This window comes from Malus sylvestris, chromosome 15, assembly GCF_916048215.2.
Source record: "Malus sylvestris chromosome 15, drMalSylv7.2, whole genome shotgun sequence".
Classification (NCBI taxonomy): domain Eukaryota; kingdom Viridiplantae; phylum Streptophyta; class Magnoliopsida; order Rosales; family Rosaceae; genus Malus; species Malus sylvestris.
Window position 1 is genome coordinate 31,416,782 of NC_062274.1, and position 14,951 is coordinate 31,431,732.

At 41.4% G+C, this 14,951-nt stretch overlaps 1 long non-coding RNA gene across 1 annotated transcript; it reads right to left on the minus strand.

The window, feature by feature from the left end:
* Nucleotides 1–105: 105 nt before the first annotated feature.
* On the minus strand, nucleotides 106–8,213 carry LOC126601537 (uncharacterized). Its single transcript, XR_007615761.1, has 2 exons — nucleotides 7,956–8,213; nucleotides 106–421 (listed from the first exon to the last, which is right to left on the minus strand). It is a non-coding gene; the product is annotated as an uncharacterized LOC126601537 (long non-coding RNA).
* Nucleotides 8,214–14,951: the final 6,738 nt, after the last annotated feature.

The window sequence follows — 14,951 nt, forward strand, 5'->3', positions numbered from 1 at the left end:
GTAACCTTTGTTGCGCAAACCCTTATTTTTTGTTTTTTTTTTGGCAAAAATATTTTTTATTTAATTTTTAATAAATATTGTACTTAAATTCTAAACAATAATTAATAAACCAAGAAAAAGTATTTAATTATAAAATATATGAAAATATACATACCAGATGTCCGAACAAAAAAAGAAAAAACTACAAGAAGTAGTCTTGTAGGTTTGATAGATCAGGCTACTGAGTATTAGCTGGGCGAAGTAGCTAGGAGGTCGAAGGTGAAACAAGATCAGGTGCTGGCATTAGGATTTGGAGGCCGTACAATCATACTCATCTGTTTGCCCTAGGCCCTCATTTGCTCGCCCTAGGCCGCAAGCTGACCTCTTAGGGTTGTCACTTCCTCCTTCAGGGCATTAACCTCTCCTATGGTCGATCTGGAATCTGTGATAAATTTTAAAGATCTAAATCACTATTTATAACAACTAAAACATGTTTCAAGATGCCCAGTAAACACTCTAGTAAGCAAACATTGTAATCAAGAAATAGTACCAAAACTTCATTAGACTAATTGATATGATCAAAGTACCATACAAAAACAGTTTACTTCGTATAAGCCATTCAACTAGACATATGACCATAGAAGCTACCTAGTAAACAGGTATGAAGGTAACAGAAGCAACTGATGCTGTTAGGGGATTTCAATCCCATAATGTTAAGTCGAGATCTAAACACCTTGAGAAATGCATGTTCAAGTTTCGATAACCAGCAAAAGATAGCTTGCATAGTTCACCAGGAACACTGTGACATATCTCTGTGCCTAATAACATGGTATAAAAACATTTAATCATGTAAATATTAAAAAAGTGGTCCACCTAGTGGCCGCAATTTTTTTTTTTAATTTGTGAGAGAGACATTTGCTCGCAAACAGATGGAATAAAACTACGAAACGGATGCAGGGGTCGAGAAGGCCACTACAAAAACAACGAAACCAAAACAAAGAGAACAAACTAGAAGGCTCTCTCGCAACAACACCCGATGGTCAATATGGGGAACAAAGAAAGAAACTGAGGGTGGATTCTTCATTACTTTTCTATTAACTGTTTTAACCTTGTTCAAGGATTATTTCTAAACCATGAGGATATCCAATGATACGTTGGCAAAAATAGTTGGATCCAAGTAGGTCATGTAAAGTTTTGACTCTACACTGTATCATTTGAAATATAAACCAAAGAAAGAATAACACTACACAACAAACAATGAAAACCTAGCTCTTAAACAGCAGCAACCAACTTGTGATAAATTGAGAAAATTGAAAAGGAGAATCCATTGACCATTGAATATATACACTTTCAAAGGGTGCCTCGAAAGGAGGAGTGTGGTGCTCCGTCGACGAGCGCGTCCTGAAGTCGGAACGTCGTCCGAGATCTGAGGGGCTAGTTTTTCTTTCTCGAAACTCTGGTTGCAAATCTGGGGACTTGGCTCGGGTCTCGCGGTTAGCTGGGGTGACTGTGAGCGAAGTAGATCTGGTGGTTCATGGGTGGCCCGCCTCGCTAAGGAGATCTGGATCTGGTGGAGATCTGAGAGTAGATCTGGTACCTGTGGTAGGCTTTTGAGGAAATGGCCACTGAAGGTGAATGGGGTGAGCATTTCTGACTGGCATGGCTGGGGGAAGTCCGAAGGCGGATCTGGAGGAGTTAGGGACACGATTTGGGACCAACCTCATCCTGTCTAAGAAAGAACAGGGAGGCGTGTGCATTGAGAGAAAGGATGTGGAAAGTGCGCTATTAGGGTTTCAGTACACTTTGATTGCAGAAGTTCTCACTGCTAAGGTGGTGAAATGAGACGTGTTTGTTGACTGCATTATGTCCCTCTGGCATGGACGTGAGAAGGTCTCAATTAGGGAGATTGGAGATCAGAGATTCCTCGCTCGTTTTGCGGGGAAAAGGGATCTGCAACGGGTGGTTAATGCTGATCTGCCTTGGATGTTCAAGAATGACCTTGTATTGGTGGCGGATCGAACGGAGAAGAGCCTGAACCGATGGACCCTTCTCTCCTTGGGGGTGTTCTGGGTCTAACTGCATAATGTCCTGGTGCTCAGTATGACCGAAGTGGTAGCTGAATCAATAGGTAGTTTGATGGGTACGGTTCGATCGGTGGACAAAACTGGAAGTCGGGATTGCATTGGACGATTCATTCGGGTGAAAATTGGATTCAATGTTCGCGAACCCCTAATGAGAGGACCTTTGTGACCTTTCCTGATGAAGGCAAGATCTAGATTGATTTCAAGTATGAATCGCTTCCTAACTACTGTCTCATTTGTGGAAAGCTAGGACACCCTACTAGGATTTGCAAGGAAACACTGGATGAAAGAACGGGTCCAGAGGATTGCCCTAAGACGAGGAATGAGGCCTTTGCGTTTCGTGGTTTAGATGCAGTGTTGGACCTGAAAGGCAACCCGCTGGGATCTGGATCCAAAAGCAGGGCATCCTCTGGGTCAAATGGTAGGAGGAGTGGCTCGGAGCGGTAGAATGATGAAAGAAACGATGAACTAGGTGGTGGTAGACGTTTCGGGCGATCCTCGACGACGTCAGGAATGGGATGTCAACCCCAACAATTTGCTAGCAGATCTCAAAGTGGCAGTGAGTGCACCGCGCCGTTGGAAGATGAAGTTATTGACACTGCAACATCGCCAAGCAAGCCCCGGTGGTCGTCCAACAAAATTAGACACAGAGATAAGGAGCTTGTTGGAAAAATCAAACGCCAATGGCTAATTGAAAAAGAGGCGAGGTCTGCGAGAGAACTGGCTTTTGATGCAAGCTTAATTGGGCCGGGGGGAGTGATGGTCGCGGGAGCGGAACACGTGGTACTCAACGACAACTACGAGCAGGAGGGGCGGGTGGATACGGTCAGCGTGACATTCAATGGAGGCTCTACTTTTGACCTTAATCTTATGCCTGTCGTTGGTGAGGATGGTGACAGTGTGAGTGTTAGTCGAAGGAAAGCAAGTGATGGTCAAGGGTGCGTGAGTGGTAATGACCTGGCTACGGATGATGATCCTTTTGAGCTGGAAGCTATCATTGAAGCTGTGATGAATGAGAATAAAGGTAAAAAGAGAATTTTCAAAGAGTATGAATATGATGAGGTTAACCCTTGTGTGGAACCTAAAAGATCTAAGCTAAGTAGGAAGTCATCTGTTGAGGCGGAGGAGACCAGCCGTGAGGGGTCTCCCAAGTCCAAATGAGGCTACTTACTTGGAACTGTCAGGGTATCGGGGGTGACCTGACAGTTGACAATCTGCTGGAGCAGAATCGGCTCCACACCCCTAACATTATGGTTTTGCTGGAAACCAAGAATAAAAGCAATCATTATGGGTATCTCAAGAAACGTTTGGATTTGGAGTACATGCACGCAATGGAACCTAGGAGCATTGGGGGATGCCTCTGTGTTTTCTTGCGGGATACTTCCCAGGTAACGCTGGTGAAGTTTAAGGACTTTGTTATTGAAGTTAAAATTTGGGACGAGCATAAGAAGTGTCACTGGTATTTGTTTGTTATCTATGCTAGCACTGATGAGAAAAAACGGCAGGACCAATGGGGGTACTTGAGCAGGCGACTTGGGAATAATAAGGGAAAGACTTTTCTCATCGGGGATTTTAATGACATTCTGTGTAATGATGAGAAAGAGGGGGGCAACTACAGACCGACGTCTAGCATGCGTGATTTTAGAGAGTTTGTGGCTCAAAATGAGCTCATGGACCTAGGCTTTGTTGGTTATCCGTTTACGTGGCGGAACAACCAAGAGGCGAAGCCTATTCAGCAGCGCCTGGACCGGGGATTGGCTACAATAGGTTGGCAGGACCTATACCCTGAGAACACAATCAGGCACGTGGTTTTGGAAAGGTCTGATCATGCCCTGTTATTTTTTGCCATGGAGAAAGTGAAAGTTGGGAGGGGAAGAAAATTCTCTTATGATGTTCGATGGAGCAACATGGAGAAGTGTCGACAATTGGTGGTAGAAGAATAGAAAGATAAACATGAGGGGTCACACGCCTTTCGCTTTTGTGAAAAATTGAAAGCCCTAAGACGCAGGCTTAAGGAATGGTATAAGGGGAGAGGACAGAATTCAAAGAACGTTATCGAACAGTTGAAAGATGAGATCAGAGCAGCTTATATGTCTACCGATTTCGCCTCGGATGCGGTTAAGATTAAGAAGAGAGAGCTCAGGGCCGCCCATCGAAACGAAGAAACTTACTGGAAGGTGAAGTCGTGTGCCCAATGGTTAAAGGACGATGATAAAAATTCTAAGTTCTTCCATGCGCAAACGCTTAAAAGAATAAGGTTTAACCAAATTAAGGGATTGGATGACTTGAATGGAGTGTGGCAGGAGGAGGAAGCAGCGATCTCTTCAATCACTACCTCTTGTGGAGTTATTTAAGTCGAGTAGTCCTAGTCAAATCGATGAGATTGGGGAATGCCTGGCACCACGGGTGTCTGTTGAGGACAACCTTGCTTTAACGGCAGCAGTGTTTGAGAAGGAAATCAAAGTGGTTGTCTTCCAAATCCCACCAATCAGGGCCCCGGGTCCGGATGGGTACTCTGGATGTTTTTACCAGGATCATTGGGATACAGTGGGCAAGGATGTGGTCAAGATAGTCGAAGCCTTCTGGCATTCTGGTACCATTCTGAGGAAACTTAATCACACTAACCTAGTGCTTATTCCTAAGGTTAAATGCCGGAAGAACATGACGCAATACCGGCCTATTGCACTATGTAATGTAATCTACAAAGTCATTGCCAAGGTTCTCACTAATCGGTTAAAGCTGGTGATGCCAAAGGTGATTTGTGACAACCAATCCTGGATAACATATTGGTGGTGCACGAGCTCCTACACTTACTGCTTCATCAAAAAAAAGGTGATCAGTCTGGCATAGCTATTAAGCTCGACATGGCTAAAGCGTACGACCGTGTGGAATGGGTGTTCCTCTTATCCATGATGGCGAATTTGGGGTTCGTGCCTTTATTTTGCAACTGGATCAAGGAGTGTATTTCCACTGCCTCGTTCAGCATCCTAGTAAATGGAAACCCGACTGGGTTTGTCCTGCCGGAAAGAGGGCTGCGACAAGAAGACCCCTTATCTCCCTATCTCTTCATGCTTTGCACTGAAGGTCTCTATGCTCATTAGGAGAGGAATGGAGTGGGGTGCCCTCCACGGTTTCAGAGTGTCGGCTAATGGGAACCCGATCTCGCACCTGTTTTTTACGAATGACTCGGTGTTATTCGGGCATGCCAGTGTAGAGGAGGCGAAAGGCATCTTGGAGGTGCTACGGACATATGCCCGTGGTTCTGGTCAAGCTGTTAATCTTTCTAAAAGCTTGATCTTCTTTGGCTCGAAGACCTCGAGCAGGGTTAGGAGGAAGATTGGGCAAACCATGAGAATCCAATGTAAGACCGGGTTTGGTAGGTATCTTGGGCTGCAAGCTGATTTTGGCCACTCTAAAAGAGTGGTATTTGAAGAGGTGCGGGACAGGCTTGAATCTTGGTTGGCGGGCTGGGCTAAACAATTTCTATCTCAAGCAAGAAAGGAAGTCCTAATCAAGGCAGTGGCTATGGCGCTGCCAAACTATGCCATGAGTTGTTTTAAGTTACCCATTGGGGTATGTAGAGACCTAGAGAAAGCTATCCGGAATTTTTGGTGGAAATGGAGCGAGCAGAGGAAGGGTGTCCACTGGATCTCATGGGAGCGGTTAATGAAGCAAAAACAGTTCGGCGGGCTCGGCTTTAGAGATATCCAATGTTTTAAGATTGGGTGGCGGCTGATCCAGATTCCGAGGTCTCTGCTTGCTACTGTCCTGGAGGAAAAATACTATCCTGGAAAGAGCTTTACTGATGCGGGTAAGGGTAAGAACACGTCTTGGGGATGGAAAGGCATCTTTGAAGCCCGCAACGTGCTCCTACAAGGCCTGCGATGGAGGGTAGGGGACGGGGCCTGTATCAACATCAGGGAAGACCCTTGGTTTCCTAGGCCCTCTACTTTCAGAGTTATGCCAGTGGTGAACTTGCAAGCTACCTTGGTTAGCGAATTAATTGATTTGGGGTCCAGCTCTTGGAAAAGAGATCTGATTTTGGCAAGCTTTCATCGGGATGATGTGGGGCCGATCTTAAGCATCCCCTTAAGCAAGATTGGGTGCCGGGATAGGATGGTGTGGCATCACAATGCGAATAGGGTTTATTCGGTTCGATCGGGGTATGGGTGGCTATAAACCTTATGGAAAATGGAGCTTTAGGGAAGAAAGGTCGTGGTTCTGCTAGCGAAAAACCAAAAAATTGCTACGCTTGGAACCTGATCTGGAAGTTGAAGGTACCCAACAAAATTAAAATTTTCATCTGGTGGTGTTATAACAACGCACTGGCTATTCGTCGTAATCTGAAACGGCGACATATGAGAGTAGACAACGTCTGTGAAGTGTGTGATGCTGTGGATGAGTCGGAAATTCATCTATTCTTCCGTTGTAACCTCAGCCACCTGTTATGGTTCTCCTCTTCGCTTCAGTTGAACTCCTTTGAACTGGCAAGTGCTGACTTCCTAGCTAGTTGGGAGTTGTTCTAGTCTCGGGTCAAGAGGAGGGACACCGCGGATGAGATCATGCAAGAGTTTGCCTTTGGGTTATGGAGACTATGGAAAAACAGAAACGAGGTGGTTTTTAATGGTGTGCACAGGCAGCCCTTGGAACTTTTAGAGTCCTGGAGCAGGAACATCTCTGAATTCAGAGACGCTACACTCACTGCGATTGCGGGAAAACAGCCTAGGTGTCGACCGATGATCTCGTCGTTGGACCGTAGGGGTTGTAGATGGGAGAAGTCGACGTTCGGGGTCCTCAAGGTCAACACTGACGCCTTGTGGTGCAAGACCACTCTCCGCACGGGGGTGGGATGGGTCTGCCGTGACTTTGCGAGACTTCTTCATGGTGCAGGGGGATTGGGTGTTGAGTTGTGTCACTCTGCAGCTGCTGGGGAAGCTTCTGCAATTAGGACCGCTCTCATGGCTTGCATTGACTACAGGTATGATAATGTTGTTATTGAATCTGATGCCAAGGTGATTATTCAAATGCTTAGGCATGAACTGCCTCATGATTTCAGTTTCAAATGTATTCTTGGTGATATTGAGGTTCTAGCGCGTAGGTTGATGTCTGTTTCGTTCTCTTCCGTGCCTAGGGAGAGCAATGTTGCTGCTCACTCGGTTGCTAAGTTTGTTTTCAAGGAGGGTCGTGAATTTGGGTGGGACTATATTGGGCCTGAATTCTTGTTTAACATCCTAGCCCAGGATGTAAATCTCTCTATTCGTATCTAATATATTTCTATCTTTGGAAAAAAAATATATATATATACACTTTCAATGTAAAAGGGAATTGTCAAAACTTCTAGGGCAGTTTAAGATATTTCTAAGAACCAGGTTTCAAATTTTACTTAAAACCATCATTGCAACATATAACGAGGTAAAACTCGGAAATTCATGCTGCATTACAACATTTTGGCTTAACCCATAAATAACTTAGCAAAACCTGTCATACCATCAAGCCGCACCCCATATTTACATATACACACACACACACACACACACTTACAACTTACAAAGCAAGGAACTTCACATATATTCATGATTGTACTGTAGACTAGAAGAGTGATTAATCAGAAAGCAACCATAACAACTCCAATGAAAGTAAGTTACCTTCATATTGAATTCATATGGCACTACAGCAGCAGAGCCAGGAATCTAAACTAGGATGGTGGTAAATGACACGAAGGAACACTGTGACATCAGACTGCTAATCAACTATATTCTAACACATTCAACATAAAGGGGAAGCAAAACTGAAAAGGATTAAGAGCTATTCATAAACGAACACATTATGCTTGAAAGTCATATACAAATCAATTCATGGCTGTGTACCAATGAGGATGACATTAACATCACTTACAGAGTTTCAACTTTTTAAAATATGCGGATAACATGGATTTCGGGTACGGCTTTGTGGTGAGACAAGTTGGGAAGTTTTCGGGTTGTTCAATCGAGAGCTTGTGTGCTATGCCACCTGAATGCAGTAGATCCTGATTACTCCTTTTGTAAACTGATTTTCGTTTCTCTTAACTACAGAAAAGGAAAAAGTTTGATCCTGTGTCCCGAGTTTCAGTCAACCACCAGCAAAAACGAGGCCATGACCACTACTGAACTAATTTTGAGTCACTTCACCCACTTAATACCTGTAACGACATGTCCCCAAAAGTTACAGTCTTTATAATTTTTAAATGTGAAATTTCGAAAATGCCCTTCGAGGCAAATGCGTTGACTTTTGTTGAATGCCTTGTCGAGTTATGTAAGATTGATTTTCTTAGTGTATCCTCATACTACTCTTCGCTACGAACGAGTAGGCGTAAACGGATCGTGATTTGAAGTTATAACGAATGAGATATTAACGTTTGAAGTTGGGGGCATTTTGTAAATTAATTAATATCTAGAAAGCTCCAAATTTTTTGAGCCAAATCTGGAAAGCCACGTGTGTGGCTAAGATTGTTGGAAAGGAAAGATAGGCGGTGGATATGAAGGAAAAATGAGAGAAATGAGGGGGATGTGAGGCCAATCGAAAGAGGAGAGAGAACTGAGGTGGCCAATCAGGGAAGAAAGAAAGGAAGGGGAGGGAGAGAAGAGAGAGGCACGAGATCACGGATCTCTGCCCAGTTCGTGCGACCCGACCCGACGGGGCTTGCAAACCCGATGCCATTCACCGCAAATTGAGGCAAATCACCGCTTGGGAATGATTACCTAGCCTTCCCCCTTTCATTTCCACCCAAAATTAGGAGGAATTTGGTGCTAGTTTTGGAAAAAAAAACCCAACAGTGGAGCTTATGGGTGTTCAGTGACAATCCGCAAATCGTGAAGCTAACTCAACCCATTTCCACCACCAATAGGCTCCCCTCAATCTCAAGAACAAAGCCCAAATAATGTTTGAGGCGTTGGAGTGAGTTTGGAGGTCGAATCAACAATTACCTAATTTTAAGGGTTTCCGGTGGGTTTTCATGAAATTGAGGCTTTTGCTAGCCAAATTGGCCTTAGTCACAGGTATGAAACTTGCTCTACTCATCAAGATTTTCATTCCTGTAAAATTTGAGAATTTTTAGAAATAGTTGAATTTTCCCGCGAGTCGGGGCGGCGCATGGCCAGTGGGCCGTCGATACTATTTTACGCTAAATTGATAGCTTGATCTCAGATTTGATGTCTGTATGATGTGATTTGATTATTGTGGACCTAGTTTGATTAAGGTACCTCACTTGATTATCATATGAATTGATAATCCAATCGTTGGATCGTCACCAAACTTTAATATGTTATAGCACATAATATTTGAGGATATTAGAAACTTACGGATATGGAATTTGACCTACGGATCTTCCAGAATAGGATATGTAAGTTATATGTTTTATTGATAAGAATTCTAAGACATGATTTGATAATTGTTCTAGGCGCCGATCGTTCATGACGCCTTGATGTTTGTGCTAGGGAGTTGTAGCGCGGAATCCAGGTGAGTGGGCTTTTGTTTTTCTATATATACGTATATATGTTTTCTATTTTCCCAGAAATTGTTTTAAATGGATTTACACTTTTAAATGCCATGACATGCTTGCATTTCATTTTATTATATGTATTGTTATGTATATGCATACTATTGTATGATGCTACAGAGGCCAGGTAAGTTTCAAATGAGTACTGTGTAATGTTAGTGGTTGCATTGGTTATGGTTATACGTAGATGTATGTAGAGCTCATTATCCTGCACCCTGGTATTAGTGCTCCTGCCCGTGGCTAGGGCACAGTCCTTCACGTGATGTTCACCTCATGCACTGCACACTCACAAGTTTGGTGCACAGCCTTGTCGTACAGACCATATTAGGTGGTTCCGACTCGTAGGTGAACCGCGATTATTCGCACAGCCTTCATGTAATCGTAGCACTTGAGCGTACTTATTTACACTCAGCCCTCTCGTACAGACCACAACAAGTGGTTCCGACTCATGTGTAGGAATTTATTAATGAGCTATATGTTTAGTCGTACATGTCGCATTAGGTGACTCCGGTTGGCATATCATTTTACATTGATTTATTTCACCTGGCTTACTTATTTCATCGCTGAGATACTTAACATGGCATATACTTGGATTTCACTACTCTTAAGCATGATTTCTGATAGGGATTTTACTACTCATGTGAATGCGATAAAAACTCTTATAATACTTGCAAGAATCACAAGGTTGTAGTATAAACGGATCTTGCAAGGTCATTCTCCACAGGGATTATTAAATAATTCGAAACAAACCAAGTTTCAATTAAATATTGTTTAGTAGAAATTGAGGTGATTGATTTTATAGCCTACTTAAATTAAAAACGAAATTAATTAATAAAAATAAGACAATCTGCAATATTAAAAACTAGAAGGAAAAGAAAACAGTTTTGAGAGAAATCAAATTAAGAAAACACTAGGGTTCCACCATCACCTAGCAATCCTATGAACTTTTACCAATTACTTATGATCTACACATGCCACTTTGAAAGTTAGATTTTCCTAATTCATATTCTACTTGGAACCTCCAACATAGAACGTATATCTAACATGCAACCCGTCTGGACATTCGGATCAAATATGAACAGGAAAGACTCATTATGCTTTATGAAAACCCTTTGAAAAACCATGCAACCCTTAAGACGTGGTGTTTATCCTAAGTGAAATTACAATTATTAATCACAAGAAGCCAAAGTCAATTTCAGGGAACCTTCCGACCAAAATTGCATCAAATTACTTTTCTAAAGATCATAATGGTGATCAGGCATTAAGACAATTATATAGTTTTTATCCCGGTGATTAACAATTCAAAGTATACATGCAATCAATCATAAGCAATTAAATAAAAATCACATATTCATGCTAAGGCTCAAGGCTTCGCCCTAGCAAAAGAAATTAGTTACGCATATTCATAATTGAAATCATAGAAAATATTATTAAGAAAAGGATTGAAAACACCTTCAAGTAGAAAATCTCCAAAACCCTAGCAATTCTCTTTGTCTCCAAAATTGCATAAAATAAAAGCATAGTGAAAATATAGTAGACGGCCAAGCAATAAATCTGCCAAGCCCCCATACAAACCCTAAAAACCGGTCCTTTATTCTCCCTAGGAAACTAAAATTAATAATCCAATAAAATAGGAAACATAACCCTAAATTAAATGGTAAAATTCGCCTAAAATCTGAACAGCCACGTTTTGGACCCATAAGCTGCTCCAAAACTAGCCCAATATAGCTGGATTTAATGTTTGGAATATTCTGAACACTTCTCCAAAAGGCCACGAACCCATTCGAGGTCATCTTGGGCTTCAAAAACGCAATTTAAGCCCAAAAACGTCATTTTTCAGCACTGCGCATCGCTCCTTTATTTTATCGCCAGAAAATAACCGCTTGGTGGAAAAATCCCAAATTTTTATAAGATCAAGCTAAGTGACTCACGAATGTCTTCCAACTGGAATTATTCCAAAATTCGTCCATTTGATCCTGTTTTTCTCTAGAGGAAGTCGAAAGTCCTATATTGAAAATACAATTCAAAGTATCAAAATTCTTCCAAAATATTAACCAAAATATACTAAGATTAGGGTAAAATATATAATATAAAATCTACTCATCAATTTCTATATACGTATGTATTATTATTTTCTGGGAAATTATACGGGTTTTACAACGAGGGGTTATAACTTTTTCAAAAGGTTTTTATTAAAAACTTTATTTTTAGGCCCACTCACCCTTGTTTTACGCCCCTCCTGGTTTTAGCTGCTGAAAGTTCGTATCGAAGAGGATTCGTGGAAAATCTCAGTATAGGTGGCTACCTCCGAGGGTATGATCCTTATCCACACTACTATATTTTACTTATGCTCTGACGTCACGTGTCAAATTGGCTCATTCCCGCTCACAACGCACTATTGTCTTTAGGTACTTTTAGGTTTAAATTTATTCACATTTTCCACATCATTATACTTTATGGCTTCGTCACCTTCCAGGTGTCGGCCAGCACAGCTCGATTCGGAGTCCTAGTGGAGGTTCCGGGTTGGGGTGTGTCAATACCCATTAGCTTGATGTATCAAACCTAGAAGACTACTTGTTGTAGTTTTTTCTTTTTGGTTCGGACATCTTGTATGTACATTTTCATATATTTTATAATTAAATAATTTTTCTTGGTTTATTAATTATTGTTTAGAATTTAATTACAATATTTATTAAAAATTAAATAAAAATATTTTTCCCAAAAAAAAACAAGGGTTTGCGCAACGAAAAAGTAACGTGCCTCGCGCAAAGTGTCTTTGAGTAATGTATGTCCCTACGTGGCACAAAGTGTCTTTGCGTGACGTAGGGACATGAGTTGCGCAACGCAAACCCTTGTTTTTTTTATTTGGAAAAAATAATTTTTATTTAATTTTTAATAAATATTGTAATTAAACTCTAAGAGTTTGTTGAATCTATTGTTTTGATGGGATACACATTCTATAAAACTAATTTCAATTATCCAATAGTCAAACTTTTTTGTATATACTTCGAGATCGTATACGCCAAAAATCCAACTAATTCTCAAACAGGAAACTAAGGGCCTGTTTGGTATCCTATTTGAAAAATTTATCATTTCTCAAAACATTTCTTAAGAACATTTCTTGAAAACAATTTTCTTTAAGATTCAAAAAGGTGATTGGTTTGCAATTTAAAAATTTTAAACCTTACGACTTAAACTAGACAAAGAGATCTAAAAAGAGGAGGTCGGTTCATGATGTTTTAATCTAGGGGTTTTTGGACCAATCTAAGATCATAGGAGTTCATAAAATGATCTTGTGAAGCTCGGATGACCAAGTTAGAGGTTTTTGGACGTCGGGATCACGCCATTCGAAGTTGGCCAATTTTGGAGGATTTTCCTGACGAAATTTCAGAGATTTTCAAAGGTTTTTGAAGATATAGATTGCTTCCCCTCTTAATTTAGAGCTCGTAGGTGAAAATTTAATGAAAAATGGAGAAGAAACGAGTGAGAACGAACGAGTTGCAGGTTTTCGGTGCCGGCGACACTGTGCCAGTGGCGCGAGGAAGAAGAAGACGCACGTGGGGGCACGTAGGTCTGTGCCACCCACGGCGCGTGGGGGCACGTGCGACACTAAAAAATTATTCTAAAATTTTTACGACGCTCGTGAGGTTGTGTAGATCACTGTGGTATATTCATATGCCCAGTTTAAGCAATGTATGAGAAGTTATTACCTAGGTTGGTTATGTGCTTAAATAACGTTATTTTGGTTACTTCTTCTATAGGCGAGGCTTATATGAATGATGAGCACAGTTAAGGGAGGCTCGGGGGCTACGACTCTTCGACATATCTGTGAGTGGGCAGTTTTGTTTCCGTATATACCTATATAAATGAGTTTTCCCAGAAATCAATTTAAATGAAATGTGTTATGAAATGCGTTTGGAAATGCCATGCACAGAATTATTTGAAATATGTGAATTGTTATATGAATTATATAATTTGGTAATTGATGCAAATATGTGAAATGGTGCTGTGGACGCACAGGTGAGTATTAGGTGAGTTTTATATTATTTTTATGATTTCTGGTTGATGTGAATTGTGTTGAAAGCTCATAATCTGCACCCTTGATGTTAGTGCTTATATTATTCACCCCGCACCACACGCTCACCTTGGATCCATGTAGGTGCTAGTCGTACAGACCACTAGAGGTGGTTCCGACATGCTAGTCGTACAGACCACTAGATGTGATTCCGACTGGTAGGTGACCTTAGATTATGTGCACAGATGATTGATGAGAGAAGCACTAGAGCGTATTATTACACAATTCTAGTCGAACAGACTACTATGGGTAGTTCCGACTTATGTGCAATGTAGTGCCATACAAGTTACAGTTTGTGACTCCGGCTGGATTGGATGTTGAGCTTTAGAATCAGCCGTACAAGACCACTTTAGGGTCTCCGGTTGATTTATTTTCACCTGATTTATATTGATGCATCTATATTATGTTTTTGACACTTGGCATGGCATATTTTCTGAAAAGTGATAAAAGGTTGTGATTTGAGATATTTGCTTATATATATGTTTATATATGGCTATTTTCTGGGAAAGTATACAGGTTTTACAGCGAGGGGTTAGATATGTTATTAAATGAAATGTTTTCGAAAAGCTTTGTTTTACTGATCCACTCAATCTTGTTTTGCGCCCTTCCAGGTTCAAGATAGCAGAGTTTTGGTGGCCATGAGGAATTCAACGGTGTTCTAACAGAATTGTTAAAAGTAAGACTCACCCTCGGGGGTTTCTTTTTAGCAATTGTATTTTAAAAGCTTCCGAACTGTGTAAATGGTTACGTCACTCTCACGTGACGGCCAGCATGCCCTCCTCCGGGACGGGGTGTGTTAGTTGGTATCAGAGCCTAGGTTGCAATCCTAGACATCTTTAGAATTTCCTAGTGCCTTCTATCAGAACTTTACCGCCTCGTAGTGAGCCACGTTGTTTAGATGAGCTTAGTTTCCCCGATTTAACTCAGTTATGGGAAACTACTACTAATGTGATTCAGTCTGTTATCCGTCCTTCTTACAGGACTCCTTTGGAGAATGGTTATAAATTGAATTTGAATCACTTTAGGGAAATAAAGAACCTAAGGGAGCAGAGTGATGGCTTAATCATTTGGAAAAGACGTTTCGGATTATGCAAAGTCAAGGGAATCTTCCTCCCGACAAATGGGTCGAGATGAATACCTGGTTTCTGAGTATTGAATCTGCATTCTGGTGGAGATAGGAATGTTATCCGATGTTATCGGAAGAATAGCTGTCTGGAAGTTGTTTAAAGAACTGTTTAAGAAAAAGTTCATTCCTCCGGCATATTGTGATGGTAGTAAGCAA